Here is an 11,821-nt window from a genome sequence, read left to right as displayed (position 1 = left end):
CTAGCACTCTATGCTTTCACCATCACAGCATCTATTGTACTATTTTGTAATTTAGGGGTAATTGTCTCACTGACAGACTTTAAGCTCTCTGAGGAGAAGAATCACATCGGTCTTGTTCACTCTCATATTTCCCAGCACTTCTCATAATCCTTGGCACAGAGTAGGCATACAATAGTGACTTATTAAATCAATTAATGGGAAATGGGTACTATATACAAATCCACGTACACTGTAATTTACAATTGATTTATAGAATTTACAAGGGTAATTTTAATTAAAAGTGATTTTTCACATAAGTTGCTTACTGGAAGCCTAACTTCTAGGTAAGATGAATTCTATTTTAAAAATAATAAATATTTACTTGGTATTAACATATGTCAGGCCCTGCCCTAAGCATGAATTATTTCAAATTTAATTCACAGAAACCCCTTAGTGTGGGTACTATTTTTTTTATATTACAGATGAGGAAATTGAGAGAATATCACACCACTGGTAAACAGAAGAGATGGGATTTGAACCCAGGTATCTTCAATTTCATAATGACTTTGTAATTTTGAAGTTACTTTCTTATGAAGAGTTCATTATAGCTAACTATAAATATATCATCCATGACTATTTATTGAAGCCATGATTTGATTCAGTAATGTTTCTACTTTCCAGAGTACAGACATGTAGAATGTAAGGCATTTATAATATTATCAAATACCTAAGTAGGAACAGTCCACTGGCAACATACATTGCACAAAAATATAAAATGTTAACGTGCAATTTATCCCCTAGACTGTGTTTTGACTAAAGTAGATCTGGTAGTAAGAAGAATTTTGAATTATATTTAATGTTTGTGGAATTTGAAATGGCTGAAAGAAAAGAATAACTTAGGGGGCCGGCCCAGTGGCATCATGGTTAAGTTCGCGCACTCTGCTTTGGTGGCCCAGGGTTCACCGTTTTGGATGCTGGGCATGGACCTATGCACCACTCATCAAGCCATGCTGTGGTGGCGTCCCACATAGAAGAGCTAGAAAGACTTGCAACTAGGATATACAACTATGTACTGGGGCTTTGGGGAGAAAAAAAAGAGGAAGGTTGGCAACAGATGTTAGCTCTAGGCCAATTTTCCTCACCAAAAAAAAAGAAGAAGAAGAAGAAAGAAAGAAGGGAAAAAATATCTTATTTTCTTTTGGAATCTCTTTGTAAAGACCAATTCAAGAAGAAATAAATCTCTGTACAGGAGTGATTACAATGATCCAGTTTGAGTTAAATATATTGTGAAATGTGACATTTGCAGAATGGTAGATATACTTCAAGGTAAGAATTACTACAACAAAAATGAGATGCCACAAGTATAGATGCGGTAAAATTTGAACCGGCATGTGTGAGTTGAATAATTGAAAGTATCAAGTGCCATCCTGACACTGTGGGTGTAGACAATCAAAATGGTGACCACATAATGTCATGAGGAAACTGACTTGCAAGCACACTGGGAGAAAAAGTAGGGTCTTGTGTGTAAGTGTGTGTAAACTCAAGTTTCTAGAGTATCCTGACAATTGTAAGACATACATAAGTAGAAAAAAGAAGTGAAAAAAATTAGGATAAAAAAATTAAGTAAGGAAAGATATAACATGAGATTTGTCCTTTAATGAGAGGTTACTGAAAATAAAGCATTATATGCTTTATTTAGAATTTAAATCCTACCTTTTTCCAGAAAAGCAATTACAGTAGTTAACAAAATATAGCAGGCAATTATCATAAGGGTAAAAAATACTCAATAATATTTTTTAATCCCTTAAATTGGTAATGGCAGTTACCAGAGGTTGTAAGTTTTATTTATTTATTTATTTATTTTAAAGATTTTCTTTTTTTCCTTTTTCTCCCCAAAGCCACCGGGTACATGGTTGTATATTCTTAGTTGTGGGTCCTTCTAGTTGTGGCATGTGGGATGCTGCCTCAGCGTGGCTTAATGAGTGGTGCCACGTCTGCGCCCAGGATTCGAACCAAGGAAACACTGGGCCGCCTGCAGTGGAGCACGCGAACTTAACCACTCAGGCATGGGGCCAGCCCCCAGAGGTTTTAAGTTTTAAAAGGCACACACAGGGATGGAATCACCATGGATTCTACCGGAGTTATGAGGCTTAAGGACCTCTCTGCCAGAATATCTTAATGTGAAGTCCATGGAGCACTGGGGATCCGTGAGCCTCCTGAAATTATGTACAATCCGTTGCGTGCATATGCAGTTTTCTGGAAGGCATTACATAGGTTTTTAAAATCAGATTATCAAAAGAGGTTCATGACCATCCCTTCCACCTTTCCAAATTAAGAATAATTACCCTGGGAAAGAAGTATTTGCTTATAAATTGGTAATTTGTCTTAGTTTCTTGTTACCAAGGAAGAAAGATCTGTTTAGTTTTATGATTTGGTATCTTGTCTTTTCCATTTCATATTTGTGTGTGTGAGGTAAGATTAGTTTATGCAAGTTTCCATTACCAACCAGGTGTGGTTTACATTTTTAAGATACCAAGTTATTAAGGATCCAGATTTGTAAATCCCCTTTTTAATCTCTCTTGCTGTTTATTATTTTGTTTGGTTTCTTATTCAATTCAAGTTTGGAAGGGTTGCTCCTACCACAAATTGCTGCATGGTTTTATTTCGGTAAATATAGAGCAAAAAGAAATAAAATAAAATTTCCACAGTCATTCCTCCTATTTAATGAAGAAATTTGAGGATTCTAGCAAATATTTTCATTGAGCCCATCTCAAAACTAACAGGTAATTAACAGGATTTTGGCAGCTGTATTAGTCAGAGTTCCATGGAAAAACAGAACCAAGAGGATACATAAAAGTATATAGAAAGAGATTTATTACTAGGGATTGGCTCACTCGGTTTTGGAAAGCGAGAAGTCCCTCTGCAAGCTGGAGGTCCAGGAAAGCCACTGGTGTGTTCCAGTCCAAGACCTAAGTCTGAAGGCCTGACAACAGGTCCGAAAGGCAGGAGAAGATGGATGTCCCAGTTCAGAGAGTGAATTCACCCTTTTCCACCTTTTTGTTCTATTCAGGCCCTCAATGGATTGGATGATGCCCACCCACACTAGTGAGGACAATCTTTACTGAGTCTATCAATTCAAATGCTAATCTCTTTACAGAAACACCCTCACAGACACACCCAGAAACAATGTTTTACCAGCTAAGGTATCCCTTAGCCCAGCCAAACTGACACATAAAATTAACCACCACAGCGGTCCCACATAAATATTTATTTTAATTTAAAAGGTGAATTCTACCCCCATAGGGACCCTTGAAGCAATAATTTATTTCTGAAATCTTATCCACCACATTTGAGTAGTCCTGATGACAAAATTCTATTTTATGGGCTATAATCTAGGAACTTTATCTTAATTCTCATGGTGAATCACAAAAACACCTTAATACAAATTAGAAATGATAATGCAAATTTTCTGTGACTAAGTGTGTATTTCTATTTTTTTTTAAGACTTTATTTTTCCTTTTTCTCCCCAAAGCCCCCCGGTACATGGTTGTATATTTTTAGTTGTGGGTCCTTCTAGTTGTGGCATGTGGGATGCTGCCACAGCATGGCCTGATGAGCAGTGCCAAGTCCTCACCCAGGATTCAAACCAGCGAATCCCTGGGCCACCGAAGCAGAGGGTGCGAACTTAACTGCTCGGTCACAGGGCCAGCCCCATAAGTGTATGTTTCTAAAGAAAAGGTGCCTTTAATCTCATTTGCACTATTGAGAAAGAGGAATTAGATACTGTTGTGGGAAATAATTCTTCTGGAAAAGAAGGCAGAAAGAAAGTGTGAGGAAACATAAGCAAAATCTATTAAATGTCGGCTTTCGTACTCAGCTACTCCAAGCATGAGGTGGATAGACAATGAGCCTAAAATTTCCAGTTCCTGAGTGCAGGTATTTTAAGATGGGAAAATAAGGAACATTGTAATTCTAACTAGAAGAATCAGTACATTTGACAGAAAAATGTAGAAAAATATTTGGATATGTTCCAATTATCTATTACTGCATAACGAACTAACCCCAAAACTTATTGGCTTAAAACAATAGCCATTTTATTATATCTTATGATTTTGTAGGTCAGGAATTTGGGCCAAGGTGAGTGATTCAAATTTTACCATTTCTTTCTCATTTACTAATTGGAATACTTTTATAAACAGATACTTTGCTTCATCTGTTATTTGATTACCTAGTAGAACTCTTCATAGAGTAAAGGCAGGAAAAATCTTCTTTTACTTAACTTGTCAGTATTCGTGATAGTGAATTTTCTTCCTTTCATTCTCCAAAGATGAGTTTTTAAAAAAAATACTGTAAAGAACTCACGAATTTAAACAAATTTGATGGCTTTCACATAATGGCAATTTTTAATTGTACTGAAGTTCAAATTGGCCCACTTTGCCTCTTCAAGTTGATTCTTGAATGTTTTTGACATGATGTTAGTGGTCTTTGATAACTTCCCTGCTTTTATGGTATATGAGGATATTCCAGGTTCACCCCGTATGTTTCCTGTCCCAGACTGGAATTTTTCCTTTTTCTAAGAAGTCTTGGTTTCCTTTAGTGCTAAATGATATTTCAAGACCGCAATCTTGGAGGCAGGGATGTGTATTGGGCTAGTCACTTCCTGGGCCATTTCAGTGGACACAGATAGGAAATACACACACGTTATATACGTATGTATATGTATATATATAGTATGTGTGTATGTGTGTCTCAAACCTCATAAGTTCCTACTGATATTTCCAATTCAAATAAAGAACTCCTCTGCAGTCTAGGCTGTACACTCTAACATCGCTCTATCACATCTGTATCTCCTTTCTTCTACTTGAGAATCCTGGTTCTCAAAGAAAAAGGAAATTATATAATAGAGTTATTCATTTGTTTTATGCAACAAAATACACACAACAGTCTCAGAATAATATACTAATACACTTACTCCAATTACTGAAAAGTTAAAAAATATTCTTTTCATGTGTTCCTACCATTCCTTCCCCATTTTAAGAGGTGTGCATTGATAGATCATATAACCATTATATACTATACTTTTTTCCTTTTAAACCTCATATTGTCTTCATTCTACAAATAACCATATGTTAGTGCTCAATATCTGTCCTTTCACCAGTCTCGACAGACATTTTGGTTGTATATAGCTCGCTCTTTAATAGATTCTTCAGAAGTGCTCCTGACAACAATATCCACAGAGTTCTTGTATAATGTTAAAGTTTATCTGTGACTTTATATTTGAAAGACACCTTGTTCAGTATAAAATCCTTGGATCATATTTTGTTTCCTAAAAACAATACTCCACTTTCTTTTGACATGAAGACTTGCTGTTAAAACTGTGATGATAGGGGGGTTGGCCCCGTGGCCGAGTGGTTAAGTTCGCGCGCTCCGCTGCAGGCGGCCCAGTGTTTCGTTGGTTCGAATCCTGGGCGCGGACATGGCACTGCTCATCAGACCACGCTGAGGCAGCATCTCACATGCCACAACTAGAAGGACCCACAACGAAGAATACACAACTATGTACCGGGGGGCTTTGGGGAGAAAAAGGAAAAAAAAATTAAATTAAATTAAAAAAAAAAAAAAAACTGTGATGATAGGGGCTGGCCCCGTGGCTGAGTAGTTAAGTTGGCTTGCTCTGCTTCGGCAGCCCAGGGTTTTGCCGGTTCGGATCCTGGGCACCGACATGGCACCACTCATTAGGCCATGCTGAGGCGGTATCCCACATGCCACAACTAGAAGGACCCACAACTGAAAAAATATACAACTATATACTGGGGGGTTTGGGGGAGAAAAAGGAAAAATAAAATCGTAAAAAAAAAAAACTGTGATGATAATATAATTTTCTTTCTCTTTCTTTTTTTTTTTTCTGCTTTATTTCCCAAACCCCCACCCCCCCCCCCGCCCCAGTACATAGTTGTATATCCTAGTTGCAGGTCCTTCTAGTTGTGGGATAATTTTCTTTCTCTTATAGGTCACTTGCTTGCTTTTATCTAACTGGTCAAGGAAATTTTAAATTTTTCCTTTGAAGTCTAAATTTTATTAGAACATGTCTTGGTGTTGGCCATATAGGTTGATATTCTCAGGTAAATGATATGCTCTTTCAGTATATAGTTTCAAATCTTTATAATTTTCAGGAAATGCTTTTTGACTTAGAGTTTTAATAATTTCTTCCACACCTTTGCTCCAGTTTCCTTCTGTAGTGACTCCTATTATAATTATGTTGGATCTTCTTTGCTTATCTTCAGTTTTTATCGTTTCCTCTTGAAATCTATTTACCTTTCTAGTTTCACTTTTAGTTTTTTCCTCCTTTTCATCTTCTATTTCTCTTAAAGCATTATCTGTTACATTTATTCATCTATGTGCTACATCTAATTTAATCTTCATTTCTAAAGTATTTTTTCTTTTACTTCTCTTCGTTTCTTGAGTTATGTCACCTCTTTCCTGAGATTTTTTTAAACTCTGGTTATGTTGTTCTTCCATGGCATGTACCATTTTAAAGATACTAAGCTTATTTTAAAATTTATTTGTGGTTTTCTGTATGCTTAGGCACTTTTTCTAGTTATTGATATCATTCATTCACTCAATAAATATTACTTCCCACGTACTATGTGCAGACAGACATACTAGCCTGAAGTTGAGCCACACTAGCCAATCAAACTTATTGTTTATGCAGCGAAAAAATTTTTTTTGGATGAAGATTAGCCCTGAGCTAACATCTGTTGCCAATCCTCCTCTTTTTGCTGAGGAAGACTGGCCCTGAGCTAACATCCGTGCCAATGTTCCTCTATTGTATATGTGGGACGCCTGCCTCAGCATGGCTTGTCAAGCGTTGCCATGTCCGCACCCAGGATCCGAATTGGTGAACCCTGGGCCACCAAAATGGAACATGCAAACTTAACTGCTGCACCACCGGGCCAGCCCCAATGCAGCTAAAATTTTGTGGTTGTTTGTTATGCAACAAAACATTGACTAATACACCACATTTATAATTATTAAGTCCTGACTGTATTTAGTCTCAACAGAATACTTTTACAGCATGAATTCTCCATTTTTGAAATCTTCATTTTTGACCATGTCCACTGGATGTATGTCTTTAGAAACATTTTAAGAAAGATATATTTTCAAAGAACTAAAAGTTTGAAATTGTTTTATTTTTCCTTCCATAAATGACTGACCTAGAAAGTTAGTGAGTCACAGTCCTTTCCCTCCAGAGCTTTGTAGATGTTGCATCATTACCTTCTGGCTTTTAGGTTTTGTTTTTTTGTTTTTTTGTTTTTGAGGAAGATTAGCTCTGAGCTAACATCTGCTGCCAATCCTCCTCTTTTTTTTGCTGAGGAAGACTCGCCCTGAGCTAAATCTGTGCCCATGTTCCTCTATGTTATATGTGGGACACCTACCACAGCATGGCTTGCCAAGCGGTGCCATGTCCACACCTGGGATCTGAACTGGCGAATCCCAGGACGCCAAAACAGAACGTGCACACTTAACTGCTGTGCCACCAGGCCAGCCCTTGGGTTTTAGTTTAGTGAACAAGTTTTTCACTTATTTTTTTTTGTCTCTTGTAGGCTGCAGGGTCTTTCTGAAAAAACGCTTGCACGACATTTTTTAAATTCTTGAAATTTAAAAAAAAAATTCTTTAGGGCATTTTTTAGTGTACAGTGTCTTTTCATTGCTTCTGTCTTTAATCCAGTGAGCTCTTTCACTTACAAACTAAAGGGAGCTCATGAACATTTTCTATTCTATTTCTCATTATATATTCTGTTCATTTTGTGTATGTGTGTATTCTTTGATTATATTAATTCAAAGTTGCTTCTCAATCCTCTGACTGCTATATTTATCATCCCTTTGAATCTCACTGATTTCATCTCTTTGCCTTTTTCCTCTGCATTTTGGGGGAACAGGTGGTTTTCAAATTTTTCTTCCATATTTTTTTCTGCCAGTCTCAGCCTATGAATAAGCAATGTTGGGTTGGATCAGTCTTTGTGGTTCTTATTATGATTTCGAAAAGCCCTCAGCAATAACCACCAGGAAACTTTGAAAAAAAAGATTACTCAAAGGATCTGGAAATCACACAGCACACCTGGGGCCAAACAGCGAGGTCAGGGTAGAGAGAGAGAGTACACAGGCCTGGGGTTCTCCTTTTATTGGGGTCAAGGGTGGGCCCAGAGTTTCATGGGCTCACTCTTTATTGGTGAATTTTACACATAAGAGCCAGAATTTAAAGCGTAAGAAAAAAAACCAAGTGGCCCAAATGGTTAGTTACTGAAATCAATCAAGATAGCTAAAACAAAGGGGCCTCAGTGGAGAGGCAGCCTGGTTCTTTGTCTAGTCATGTGGCTAGCAGTGTGTTTATTTGAGATAGCCATCTTGAAGCGACTGGTTCTGCAATCAAACGTTAAGTCAGGCATTTGCATTACCAAAAAAAACCAAAAACAAAAACAAAAAACAACTGTCAGGGCTTACACTATACATACGAATAATTGAATGTTTATGGTCACTTTCTAAAAAATTTGTTAGGTTTATTGAGCTATAATTTATACTGTATATTATACAGTATAAAATATTGAGTTATAATTTATACTGTATGAGAATTGTCATATTCCACTCTAAGATCCACAGTAAGATTAACCCCTTCTACATCTGTAGTAGTTGCTTAAAATTTGACAAATATATTTAGTCACCACCCTAATCAGTCTATTCTGGGAAAGAGTGAGACAAGCAGAGGACCAAAGACTGAACTTCAGAGAATGACCATATTTAGGGTCAGAAGGAAGAAACCTCAGAGAACTACTTTTCAGTCCCAACGCCTGCTATCATTCTAAGATTTCAGGGTCAATATAGAGAATCCTTTCACTCTTTGTTATGGGCTGAATTGTATTCCCCCCAAAATTTACATGTCAAAGTCCTAACCTCAAGTATCTCAGGATGTGACTGCACTTGGATATAGGCCCTTTGGAGAGGTAATTAAGTTAAAATGTGTCATTAGGGTGGGCCCTAACCCAATATGATAGATGTCCTTCTAAGAAAAGGAAATTTGGACACAGACAAGTACAAAGGGAAAACTATGTAAAGACACAGGGAGAATATGGCCATCTATAAGCTAAGGAAAGAGGCTTAGAGCAGATCCTTCCTTCATGATCCTCAGATAAAACCAATCCTACCAACACTTTGATATCCAACTTCTAGCCTTCAGAGCTGCAAGAAAATAAATTTCTGTTGTGCAAGCCATCCAGTCTATGTTACTTTGTTATACACTCCCTTAAGCTTTTGATCTCCCATCAAGTAAAATCTCATCACGTATCATTCAATTCTCCCAGGTCAATGAACACTACAGGACAACCCTACCCTTAGAACTGGGCAAGAATGGTTCCTATATAGGGTGGTTTACAGGGCTCAATCTTGCTCTTTTCCAGCTATGCCCAACCACAAAGGGAAGGAATCTGTGGGCCAAGCAGACAAGCTCACTCAAAACTTGCACCTTGACTTTTAGACAATGCTTTAGAGTTCTTGATCCCTGAAATTCTATGCTCACACAGCTCCAAGAAGGCTAAGAGTGACTTTTCCCTAGATCCTTTCTGCTGAGGGCCAACAGTATTTCCAGTATCTATATCCTTAGACCCAACATGTAGCACAAAAAGGCCCCTAGGCCCAAGAGGTGATGAAGCAGTAGGTGGGGGTAGGTTTGCCAAATAAAATACAGAACATCTTGTTAAACTTGAATTTCAGATAGACAACAAATAATTTTCTAGGATGAGTAAGTTCTAGTTATTGCATGGGACATACTTATTCTAAAAAAGTATTTGTTGTTTATCTAAAACTCAAATTCAGCAGAGCATCCTTTTTTTTTTTTTTTTTTTAACAAATACGGAAACCCTAGGTGGAGTCAGAGTTGGAATTTGAGCTGGGTGTCTATATGCATGAACACAAGGTCCCTAATAGCATCACATGAGTGGGAAAACGGAAGGCACCATACTGAGTGAATGTGTGTCACAGCAGGAATGGCATCCCACTGAGTGATACAGGGAAGGCAAGGTACATCAGCCAACCAGTTCTCCTTGAATCACCCCCACTCTGTCTGACACATAAGAAGTCTAAATTCAACCTGGTTTTCCAGGTCATTTTTAAAATAGGACAATAGAACATATTTTCTTTTTACATTTTGTTAGCTGTATTTATAATGCTTAAATATTTAGACATATGATATGTAGGTCTCCATTTTCACTCTCGCCCCAGCTGTACAAATGTCAAAGGAGTAGGACTGCTGCAGAAAATTACCCTAAATGGTCAACAGTATTATCAACCACATCTAAAAGATGAGGAAACTAAGGCTTACAGAAATTATATATAATTTTCCCAAAGTCATTCAACTAGTGGAATCCATTTTCAATGTTAGATCTGTCTAAATATAAAGCAAATACTCTTGTTTTTATTACATTTATAGCATGATGACTATAGTTAATACTGTATTGCATATTTGAAAGTTGCTAAGAGAGGAGATCTTAAAGCAAATATTCTTCATCGCCAAAAACAATTTACTATTTATAAGTTGATATATCCTTTGGTCATATCATTTAACATGCATGCATAAAACTAGTGCATTTCTTTTTTTTTTTTTTAAAGATTTTATTTTTTCCTTTTTCTCCCCAAAGCCCCCTGGTGCATAGTTGTATATTCTTCATTGTGGGTCCTTCTAGTTGTGGCATGTGGGACGCTGCCTCAGCGTGGTTTGATGAGCAGTGCCATGTCCACGCCCAGGATTTGAACCAACGAAAACACTGGGCCACCTGCAGTGGAGCGTGGGAACTTAACCACTCGGCCACGGGGCCAGCCCCAAAACTAGTGCATTTCATGGGACATCAGAAATAGATACAATGGAAATTCCAATTGTTCAGGCTTTGATTCTTAATTTCATGGGTCCAGACACTTGATTTTATAAGCATTCCACATTTGATAAAACTGTGGGTTCGTGTTATAATTATACAGTTCAAAACACTGATTTCTAAAACAGAATGCCAATTTAAATTTACAATGACCAATGTATTTGGCAGAATAATGATTTGTATTATTTCGTCTTTAAGGGAAATACCAACTAGAGGATCAAATTACAATTCAGGAAATTGTCTGTTTAGTCTAATGTTAGAACAAAGAATAAATATTCTTAAGATAATATTTCCATCAAGATAGGTGAATTGTCATATTCCACTCTAAGAACAATCCAGCCAACTAGTGGAGAGGCAGTTTATGCGCTTTGAAACTCAACATACCCGGGTTTTTACTCCTTAGTAATAACTACTTAACATCTGCAGGCCTCTGTTTCCTTACTTTGCAAAGACAGGCTTCTTGCAAGTGTTGAGATTATACACGTAAAACACCTAGCACAATATTATTATACAGTCTCTATATTATGTAAAATATTATAGATTACAATATACCAAATATTACATTATATACTTTTATTATGCTATCTATAGTCATTGTGCTATTTATTACCATGCTGTTCAACAACTCTCTAGCTAACCTGGAAAAACAGGCATAAGCGCGCTTCCCAGGCAAAGAGGCGGGTACCAGTTACCAGGACAACAGCGCGCGCCTAGTCACTTTCCGCTCGCGCGTCGCTGGGGAAGAAAAAAGCCTAGGCTGCGTGTTGCGTCATCACTACGCGCTCGTTGGGTTTCTCTGTGCTGTTCTGGAAGGTCCCGGCCCGGCTACCGTCGCCTCACGCCAGGAATTATTTTTTTCTTTTCAACCTTTGTTACATCGCACCGAGGCTGCAAGACTGTAAGTACCCTGCGAGAAATGAAAG

The 11,821-nt window shown here is 37.5% G+C and overlaps 1 protein-coding gene across 4 annotated transcripts in view; it reads left to right on the top strand.

The window, feature by feature from the left end:
- Positions 1-11,635: 11,635 nt before the first annotated feature.
- SMARCAD1 (SNF2 related chromatin remodeling ATPase with DExD box 1) overlaps positions 11,636-11,821 on the top strand; it is a 79,369-nt gene continuing 79,183 nt past the window's right edge. For 2 of the 4 annotated variants that reach the window (XM_070505358.1, XM_014838690.3), the window contains exon 1: positions 11,636-11,796. The gene's annotated coding sequence lies outside the window, so the exon portion shown is untranslated. The remainder of the gene's footprint in view (positions 11,797-11,821) is intronic. The other 2 variants (XM_070505359.1, XM_070505360.1) reach the window with 2 other exon arrangements.

This window comes from Equus asinus, chromosome 3, assembly GCF_041296235.1.
Source record: "Equus asinus isolate D_3611 breed Donkey chromosome 3, EquAss-T2T_v2, whole genome shotgun sequence".
Taxonomy (NCBI): Eukaryota; Metazoa; Chordata; class Mammalia; order Perissodactyla; family Equidae; genus Equus; species Equus asinus.
The sequence above is the reverse complement of the archived record's forward strand: the minus strand, read 5'-3'. Positions and strand labels throughout refer to the sequence as shown.